The sequence below is a fragment of the Tiliqua scincoides genome, chromosome 6, assembly GCF_035046505.1.
Source record: "Tiliqua scincoides isolate rTilSci1 chromosome 6, rTilSci1.hap2, whole genome shotgun sequence".
Taxonomy (NCBI): domain Eukaryota; kingdom Metazoa; phylum Chordata; class Lepidosauria; order Squamata; family Scincidae; genus Tiliqua; species Tiliqua scincoides.
Window position 1 is genome coordinate 58,664,659 of NC_089826.1, and position 10,544 is coordinate 58,675,202.

Genomic DNA, 10,544 nt, shown 5'->3' on the forward strand with positions numbered 1-10,544 from the left:
TGCATTGCAAGCTTCCACAGGCTTCCACACTGCATCTTTTTGTCCTTTTGTTATGGATCCTTTTCCCTTTGTACAACCTGAGGCTGTAAATAGGATCCTCTGGAGTGAGAAGCAGTCTGTGTGCTTACTTGACTTTTTCCCTGATAAGAACTGATTTGGCTGAGAAGAAGAGCCCAAGAGTGACTGACAAAGTGAGCACAGAGGGTTATAAATCCATCCTTGAATGAGGGGGGTGGTGCTGGTTTAAAGCTGGCAGTGGTTTGCCCCCTCTGGAAGAATCCCCCCTTGGACTCCATTGTATTGGAAACTTACTGGCCAGTCTCAAATCTCCCATTTTTGGGCAAGGTGCTCAAGCAGGTGGTGGTATCCTAACTTATTTATATGAAACCCTTGGGAGATGTCATCTGGGGATTTGTGGTTGTGTACTAATATGAGGATGACATCTAGTTCTATATCTCCATTCTATCTAATGCTGGGTGTGCTGTGGACATTATTAATTATGTTTGGAGTTGGCAGAGACTAGTTGATGGAAAACAAGTTTGAATTAAATCCAAATGAAACAGAGGTGCTATTGGGTCAGAGACCTGTGGCTCAAGTATTGGACTGTGAATCAGTTCTGGAATGATTGTACTGTCTCTGAAGGAGCAGGCTAAATTTGGGAAATCTCCTAGATCAGTGGTTCCCAACCTTTTCTGGGATGCTACCCCCTTAAGAAGGTTCATGACTTGACTAGGGACCTATAGGTTCTGTTAGTATGGCACTTCCGGGTTTTGCTGCTGCCACCATTGAACACATGTAAGTTAAAAGCTCCATGTAAGTAAACCAGCCCTTTAGGGGGTAGCTTCCAAAACAAACACACATACCTGCCTTGGGCTTCACAACCCCCAGGTTGGGAAACAGTGTCCTAGATCATGTGCTGCTCCTGAATCACCAGATAGTAGAGGTGACCAGGGAGGCTTTTGCCCTGTTGAGGCAGATGCACCAACTGCATCTGAGCCAGTCAGACCTGACCACAATGATTATGCTTTGGTAACATCAAGATTGATCAAGATCTTGCTCTGCGTGGTGTCTCCCAATGACCACCCAGAAACTAGAGTTAATGCAAAATGTAGTTGCCCACGTGGTGATGAGTCAGGTGATTTGACTCTGTCAGACTCTGCCTCCTTCCAATTGCAATGACTGTCTATTTCTGGATGCAATTCAAGTTGCTGATATTGACCTTTGAAGCCCTACATGTGCTAGTGCCAAAAGGACAACCTTTCTTCATATGAAATGATCCGTTCAAGGATTATCTGGAGGGGCCCTGCCATCAGCTAAAGATTGTTTGGCAGTGACATAGGGTAGGGCCTTCTCTGAGTGAAGCATCAGATGTGGATTTCTATTCCTGTTTTCCTACACATGAGTGTTACAATGGGGCCTATCTTGTTCTGCCTCTTCTGTTCTATTATGAAATTCCTGGTTTTGGTTTTTATTTTCTGTCAATGACAATGTATTTCAATTGTTTCTGTTACTGTATTTTAATATTATATTTAATATTATATTATTGTATCTTATATTTTGTATTTACTATATTGTTAGCTATTTTGGGTATCTCCTTTTCAGAGGGGGGAAGGTGGAATATAAATGTTTTAAAATAAGTAATCACAAGGGTTAAGTTCAAAAAATGTTCAAAAAATCAGTTTTAATGACCAATTAAAATTTTGAAATTATACAGTGAATCTTTCCCAGTGGAAGGAATATATTTTTATGAAATAGCTGTATTCCAGAAGAGATGAGAGGGCATGAGAAACTCATTGTCAGCTGTGTTGATATGTATATGTGCTAGTGTCCATGATTGTAGATATATCCAAATGAATGACCAAATACAGCCAGATGCATGCTATTCACCTTCTCAGCAGGTAAACAGAATGTCAACCAGCTCTAGTATTCCAGATGTTTAGTATGCTAATGATGAGAGAGTGATATTAATAATAAAATAATCTTTGGATCCTGAACACTCTTATCTCATACAAAATGGTCCCCATGAGGAGGCAGTTTGAAACTGCATCTGCGTGGAAGCTGTGCCATGAGATGGGCCATTTGTTGCCCACCATATGGGTTGACTGTTGCTGTGTTGCTTGTTTCAACGCTGCCTCCAAAACACTTGTCTCAGCAGTTTTTGGCATGGAGAAAACTGTATGAACTGTGATTTTGTTTTTGTTGCCTATGTGAATTAGAAGAGATCTTGCACAGAAGTTTTCATGAGCATACATCTGTATAGAATTTTGTTGCACAGATGTTTGTCAAAACCAGCGTTGCACTATAATTTGAAGACAAGAGCATGATGTCCTAATACGTTGTACACAATTTTTAGATTACTATATAGACTGCATGTCACTACAGTCTGTTTTTACACAAATTTTAAAATTTGGATAAAATGCCATATGTCACTATGATATTTCCAAGAATGGTTTTTGCTCCTGCTAATATACTACCTGCAGATTTATGTAATTTAATCTGAGACCCTAAAGTTGTAAGGCCAAATGCCACATCAGGTTTTTGAAACCTGGTAGCAAATATCTTTTCATAATTGCTCCATGATATAAAATGCATTACATAAATAGTTGTGACAGTAGTTTAATTGTGATACCATACCTTAGGGCACATGCAAGTATACATTTCAAATGCCATGACATTGTTGTCTACACTAAACTGAAAATTTGATTCACTGAAATTTGTTTGTATAATAACTTAAAATTTCTACCACAGTTAATGAATTTTGTATTTATGTAAACAGAATCCAAAGGGGCACATGTATACATTTCTTTCATACGTTTTGTCTTAGTTCTTCTGCCAGAAGCACCCAGTACAAATCTTCGAAATGCTCTTCAGATATCCTTGAATCTCTTACCATGCTACCTTTCAATTTCCACCTTGCAGTTATCTGTTTGTAATGGCATTCTGTTGTCCACCAGATCCATCCTGTGCAACAGTGAAGGGGAGGTCCTTCAGGTCCGCTCCCCATGCCTCAAAGAGAAGGGGGTGTATGATCACCCTGATCCTTTTAGTCTTGGTTGGCTCCCTCAGCTGAAACCTTGCTGTTCTTTCAGCTATCAGCTGCCACTTTTCCTCCTGAGCTGCCCATTTCCTCTCTTTAAATAAGACATACACACCATCATGTCAAGATTGCCTTACAGTATTTTGTCAGTTCACATATTCTTGTTGGTTATGTAGCAGGGGAAAATATACACAGTATGATTGAATACGCTAAAAACTGCAGCAAACTGTACAAGCATACTGCTCTGTACAAAATTCAGAAATAATATTGAACAATGGAGAATCCCATTACAGGGCTTTCCCTGTGACAGCATCGTTGTTATGGAACTCCCTCCTGTTAGAACTAAGATTTGTGTCATACCTACAAACCTTCCACACACCCCTATAAAATTTTCTTTTTTGTTTTGCTTTCCCCTTCTGTTTGATGTTTTCTTTTTTTATGTTTGATATTTGCATTTTTTTGTGTCTGTATTTTATATTTTCCATATTTGGGGCCCTATTTATTTGAGATTCACTGCTGTATTACATGATTCAAGATGGGTGTTTGTTGTAGTTTCAGGGTACTCTTGCAAATGGGAGTATTCACATCTGTGGAGACCACAGACAGGATCTTCTAGAAAGCTCTACACATGCCATTACAGGTAAACAACCCTGTTTTATCTCAGATGTTTGTAAGAATTGGGAATCAGTTTTTCCCATTATTAAAATCTCAGTTGGCCAGGTACAGGGTGGTATATTTCACGCAGAGGCGTAACTAGGGCAGAACCTGAGTGGCACCTGTTCTGGATGCTAAACCAGGAGTATGTATGGCTGCCCTATGCTCTAGCCTAGTTTTGGAGGAGGAACTGGTGGCTTCAAGGGGAACCTCCACAGGAGAAGGAACAGGGAACATCTCTCCTCTGGGGAGAAACCAGAAGTGACATCACATGACACAGTGTTACATGACGTTGTGACGCCTCTGCCCTGGTTGCTGGGGCAGTGTGTTATGCCTGTTTTTAGCATCTTGAATCCTCTTGCTTCTGATAATTGTCAGCTGCAAGGGGATTGATGTAGCTTGACTTGTTCAGATAATTTTGTTAACACACTTTTGGAAGAGGAAGAAATGGGACACGTAAGAGGTAGGAGGGGGTGTACAAGGGATCTCTGCACAAGGGACTTGAACCAGGACGCTGTCCTCTCCAGAGCATCCCAACACACCTGCTTTGTTTCCTCAGACTTGCACCAGCTGAGAAGCTGGTGCAGGTCCATTGGTGATCAAGGGGCTTACAGAAGGGTAAGCCTCCTGATCGTGGTCTCCCTCCTCACAGCATGCAGCATAGCATGTTTTGGCATGACTGCATGCTGTGGTGGGGAAAGGATGGGATTTGGCTGCAAGTAGTTACTAATCAGAACCAAAGGGGTAGTCTGTGTCCTTGAAAAGTGTAATATGTCCCATAACACTCTTTCATTATAGCACTCTTCGTCCTAGGCATGCTTTTTACAGCATTCTGAAAACCAAAAGGTTAAAATCCATAAAGCCGTTCAAAAGATTGGTACAGAAAAGTCTACCTGACAGTGCTGTGCTTTCAGCCAGTGGAAGCTGCGTATTCTCTAGGTAGTGCTGCATCAGTGAGTGCTGTATTCTGGCTAGCATTGAGTCAAAGTTTTGCTACCATGAAATGCTTCAGGTGAAGAAACTGTGGACGAGGTCATTTACCCTAAATACCTTCTTTAACAAGAAGACTATAGTGTCCAAAGATGAGTCATAGCCTGGTTCATCCTCCTGAGAGTAGCTCTTCCCATCATTTTCCCCCACTGCCATGTAGGAGGAATGATGGCAGCAGTTGACAGTTGCTCAGCAGCCAGTGACCTAACACACTGGTGAGTACAGTACTGTGAATACAGGGCCCAATCCTGACCAAATTTCTAGTGCCAGTGCAGCCAAGAGGTAACAGAACAAACATTGCCTTACCTTGAGGATGCCTCCATGACTGCCCCCTCCCACTTCAGGATGCAGCACATGCCCTATTAGCATGGCTGCGTCAGTACTGGAAAGTTGGATAGTATTGGGACCACATTTACATTAGAACGGTGTTACACTACAATTACCTTCTACAGCAGTATTTCACACCGCATTCCAATTTTTCGGAATGTATCCACGGCGTTACAGCAGGTATTACTGTAGGGTTAATGATAACAGCACCACCCAACCTCTAGAATCATGTATTACACATCTGTATCGAAAAGAGTCAGCTCTCATTTTGTAAAAAATCCCATTTGACCCAAATTGAGCCAGGTTAGTCTTATGATTGTCAGTGCTGTCCATTGAACTGGAGTATTAGAGTTTATGCAACTTGCTGCCCTGACCCATATATTCTTATTAAATTGTGGGCTGTTCATATCCTGTTCTACTCTTCTTTCCTGCCAGCTGAAACTTTTTAAGCCTCTTGTTGATAAATGCATTGGAAGATTAAAATATAAGTTAGCATTCTGAGTTTTCAGTTGTGTCCAAGAATGTGAAACATTATTCTCTTAGGAGTCCCAAGCCACTGACTTCCTTTTGCTTTTAAATCAGTTCTTGGCTCTTACTGGTGTTATTACGTTTTGATGTCCTATGAATCATTATGCAATAATTATAGCTTTGCGAAAAGATCTTGGAATACAAGCCTCTGCATACTGCAGTCTTCTTATGTTTATTTGTATTTTCCTTTATCTTTTGAGACATCTTCTCTTGTACCAAAAATGAATGTTGCAGTTCAGTTATGCATTCATTTATCTTTCTTTCCATCCAGCAATGTGTGATACCATATTATTTTCAGATCTCAAAAATTTGTTCGAGTTTAAAGGTGTTGCAGGAAGTCTCATATGTGGAATTGGGCACTGGTCCTTACATAGCACCCATAGAAGATCCAGAAGAAAACATCAGACTTTTGTGTTTGTTTTACAGAGATAAATACACTATTTAATGAATAAGGCTTGAGCCAGTTAGGGGGCTAAAAATGAAGTGCAAGCAACGCACTGCCATTTATAATGATTATGGGAATGGAACCGTTCTGAGGAATAGCACTCATCAGTATCCTTTGAAGAAATGGACTGACTGTTAGTGAAAACGAAGTGCAAGTACCTAGAGCTGTCATTGGTGCAGCAGTATTGTAAATGATATTCTTGTGGTGTTTACTGAAGGACAAACTGAGAAATTTGTTCAGTTGACACCTTATAACAAATGCCACTGAAGCTGAAGTATTACCCTTCTGTCAGAGAACAAATGTACCCAGCAATAAGAGCAAGATTATGAGATGATTGAGTTTCCTCTGTAAAATATATACCAGAACATATGCAATATGTGGATAATATAAAACACTGGGTTTTATTCTAAGGAGTACCATTAAAATAAGGTGACATTTTGTGCTGTTCCATGTGCAGTTAATGCAAGCATATTTGGAAGAAACTGCACAATTGTGAGGTACTGGCAATGTTAGAGTGATATCTTGTTCAGTATGTTAACCAGATGTTGCACATGTACAAGTCAGATTCCATTTGGATTTCTAGGTGCAAGAACCTTGCACTATCACTTCTGTATGTGCACGTTCCTTTATGAGAGCAGAAAGATAACTTGGGATACAACTAAGGGCGCAATCCTAACCCCTTATGTCAGTGCTTTCAAGTACTGACATAAGGGCAATGCAGCTCTGAGGTAAGGGAACAAACATTCCCTGACTTTGAGGAGGCCTCTGTGAGTGCTGGAAAGCACTGACATAAGGGGTTAGGATTACACCCTATCTGTCAATGCTATTCTGTTCTTGGTGAAAGCCATAGAGTTCAAAGCTTGGACTATCTCAAAATGACAAAACTCTTATCTGTTGTAATTGCTTTTGGCACTATTAGGATAAAGTGAATCAAAGTATCCTCTTGGCTGTTCCACTTTAATTGCGGCATGGAAATCTCAGTGGCGTAGCTAGAGGGTTGCAAAGCACTAAGTTTTGCAGGAAGCCTCACTGCGCCATGCAAGCAGCCCCTCCCCCTCCAAAGCCATTCAGGGCAGTGGGAGCAAAACAGGCATATTTCTCCATTTTGTTGTCACTGCCTGGAATGGCTCTGAAGTGGAGGGGAAGGGGCAGCTTGTATACCATGGTGAGGCTCCCTGCAAAACCGAGTGCTTTTCACCCTCTCTAGATATGCCACTGGGAAGTGTCTTAGGATTTTGGCTTACTTTAAAAAAAAAATTGTTGAATACTTACTGGCTAGAATTTTTTGCTCTGAAATTTTGCCTTGGATAGTAAACCCATCCTATTCCCCACCTATCCCCACCCCTCTTGCCAGAAGAACAATTGTTCCACTGGCAGAATGTTGCTTCCACCAGCAAGTACAGCTGAGTTGCCAATGCAATTGCTGGCTGTTGGGCACTCTGATCAGCAGACAAGACTTTGTTCACTAGCATGAGGTGAGTGGTGGTGAGGAGGGACGTGGGGGGGATAGGAATGGGTGAGTTTCTGGGCAGGGAGAGGTGTGGAGGAATGGGGAGGGAGGGGGAAGCTCAGCAGCACTTGCATGCAACTGGATCCTGTCCCTCTTCCCTTACACCACTATTGCACTCCTCAGTTCTGCACCAGAAAAATAGCTGCCATAAAACCAAGGAGACTCATATGGAAAGTAGAGCCTCTCCCTAGGGTAAGCAAACAAAAGTTCCCTTACCATGATGAGTCCTCTGTAATGGCTCCCACCCCCAGCCTAGGATGCATTTTTACTTACCTTCTGTTTGCCTTGGGTCTCATACTACTCAGCTGCATACTATAGCATGGTGGAGGTTAGAATTGGGCTCTCAGTTGTGTTGGTCAGCAAGCAAACACACAAATTTCTACTCTTTTACAAGACAGGTAGCTGCTGACAGGAAGACTTCAATGAGTCATTACCTATGCTCTAAGAGCTCTTGGGATGCAGTGCTAACGTCTTTGGTTCTTCAATCTCACTGGCTCCCTGAGCTATTGGGCAACTATTAGAAAAATCCCTTTCTTTTTTCTCCCATAGATTTTCATGGGTCCCGATTTATAATCTTGAGATTAGTAAATAGTGCTGTTTCGTTTTAGGTTTATGCTGCAAGCAGTGAAGTTACTACACCATTACAATGGTAAAACTGAAGAAGGCTTTTGCTTCCCCCCCATAAAAAGTAGTCCCTCCAATTACTGTCAGTTGTATATTTCCTGGAGATGAATTTCAATAGTTTTGCTGTTGAATGAAGATAAATCTGTTAAAGCAGGTAGCACAAATTTTAGCCGAGCTACTTGAAAATAAGTTTTGTCACTCCAACATGACCCTTTGGTAGTTCCAGGTATAAGTAGCAAGATTATTTATATTTAAATTGTTGCCCCTTGTTTGAGAATAATTTATCCTAGATACATTCTGCCCATTTTTGCAGCTGTGGTTAATCTTGTTATGAGTTTAGAGTTGTTCTGTCTGTGATATTTGATTACTCACTGCATATCTGCGAGTGGTGTCATGAATATGCACTGTAAATGAGCAGTAATTGACACACATTCATTTTGTTGGATTGAGAGAGAATATTTTCCATACTCATGTATGCATTTCTATTTAGGCTGCAGTCCTAACTCACTTTCCAGCACTGACATAACGGCAATGCAGCTCCAAGGTAAGGGAACAAACATTGCCCTACCTTGAGGAGGCCTTCATGACTGCCCCCCAACTGCAGGATGCAGCACATGCCCCACTGCCACAGCCATGTCTGTGCTGGAATGTTGGTTAGGATTGTGCCCTTAGTATAATAAGTTGACCTTAATAACTCTGTGGATATCCGTTACGCCAATTCTAAGTTCAGGATAGCACATATAGAAGTAACCACACCTATTCTGGTTCTCTCCTTACATTCCTGTTTACTTCCATATCAGCATCTGCTTGCAGGAAGGGCTAACTTATCTATAAATTTTGGGGGTGAAAAGGTGAAATTGGGGGAGCATAAAATCTCTTCATGAATCCCAAATGTATCCTTTCTCCACTTTTCATCATTGTTTCTAGCCACAGTTTCCCCTCTCTGTACTGTTCTGTTTCTCTGACATTTCACTGTGCAATTCTAGCTCAGCCATTTTCATCCACTGTGCCGTGGCACACTGATGTGCCTCGAATGGTCTGCAGGTATGCCACGGGAGTTTGGGGGAGGTCATTATTAATAGGGCCATTGGGGAATGTGAGCCCCCCTGCTACAGCATGGTTTGTCTTGTCAATTGTCAAAAAACTGATGGTGTGCCTTTACAATTTTAGTACCTCGCTGGTATGCAGTGGGACAAAAAAGGTTGATAATCACTGTCCTAGCTAGTTGGAGATCATGAAGAGAGACAAAGTCATAGTGCCAAATAGCCAATTATGCATGATTATATAGTATTGGTACTGAGGGAAAATTAGGCAACATTATATAAGGGAGGGCACAGTATGTGACATCACACTGACCAGGCTGTTGGGCACCAGTCCCTGCTTCTCATGCTGCACTATGGCTGTTAAGGCAGCTGTAAGGATGGGCTCTGTGCCTTCTGCAAGATGAACAATTTATATTATCTATTATCAGCATCTATTATTGCTGAAAGATGCTATCATTTTTTTTTATACTATGCAGACAGGACTGTGTCTTTGAGGTCATTTTTAGGCCCTATTAGGTCTAATTGATTTTGGACCCACAATATGCACCCACAGAGGTCAGAGCTGATGCCATTGTATGACCTGAGGTCATAATTCCAGCACCTCTAGAATTTGCTCACTAGGCTCTTTTCTTACTTTCTAAAGTGGGTTCAGTGAATGTCAGTGCAATCCTAACCTGCCTGGAGCAGGCAAACCGATGGGCCTGCGTTGCAGCCAAGGCAGGATTGGGGCTGAAAGTGGCTCATCCCGGGGCAAGGGGAATTGCTTCCCTGTGGTAAAGCCACAGTAGTCCCAATGGGGCTACTCAGATCTGTGCCACCTCAAGAGGTGGCACAAATCTGAACAGCCCAGAAATGGGGTTAGGATCCAGCATATCTGCCAGATTCTGGCCCTGCCTTCCACTCCCTGCCCAATTACCCCTGGGAATACCCATCGCCTGCCCTCCCTGCATCCTGAAACACCTTCCTCCCACCTCTTCCCTGCCTCCCCAGACCTCTGCGTTGGCTGAGCTCAGCCGATGCAACTCACTCTTTCCCTGGGGCCTGGGTTGGTGTGGGGAGGCTGGCACAAGCCTGTGTGCTGGCCAAACCCCACCTATGTTGGCATGAATTTGCAATAGTGATGGGCTGGCACAAGGGACTTGCACCGGCCTATCTGCAGGCCAGGACTGTACCCTGTGTATGTTAAGAAGTTTTTGGTTTGTTAGAAAGCTTTGGAACAACTGGTTAAACTCCAGTTAGTGGAATGGGTGACTGCAAAAATCAATTTGAGTTTTAAATACTTAATAGATAAGGTTTTGGACCTCATGTTCTACATTTGCTGATAAAGCACTGACCCTTTAATGCAACCTCTGTCAAACAGTATAATGGCAGGAAGTAGATGACACA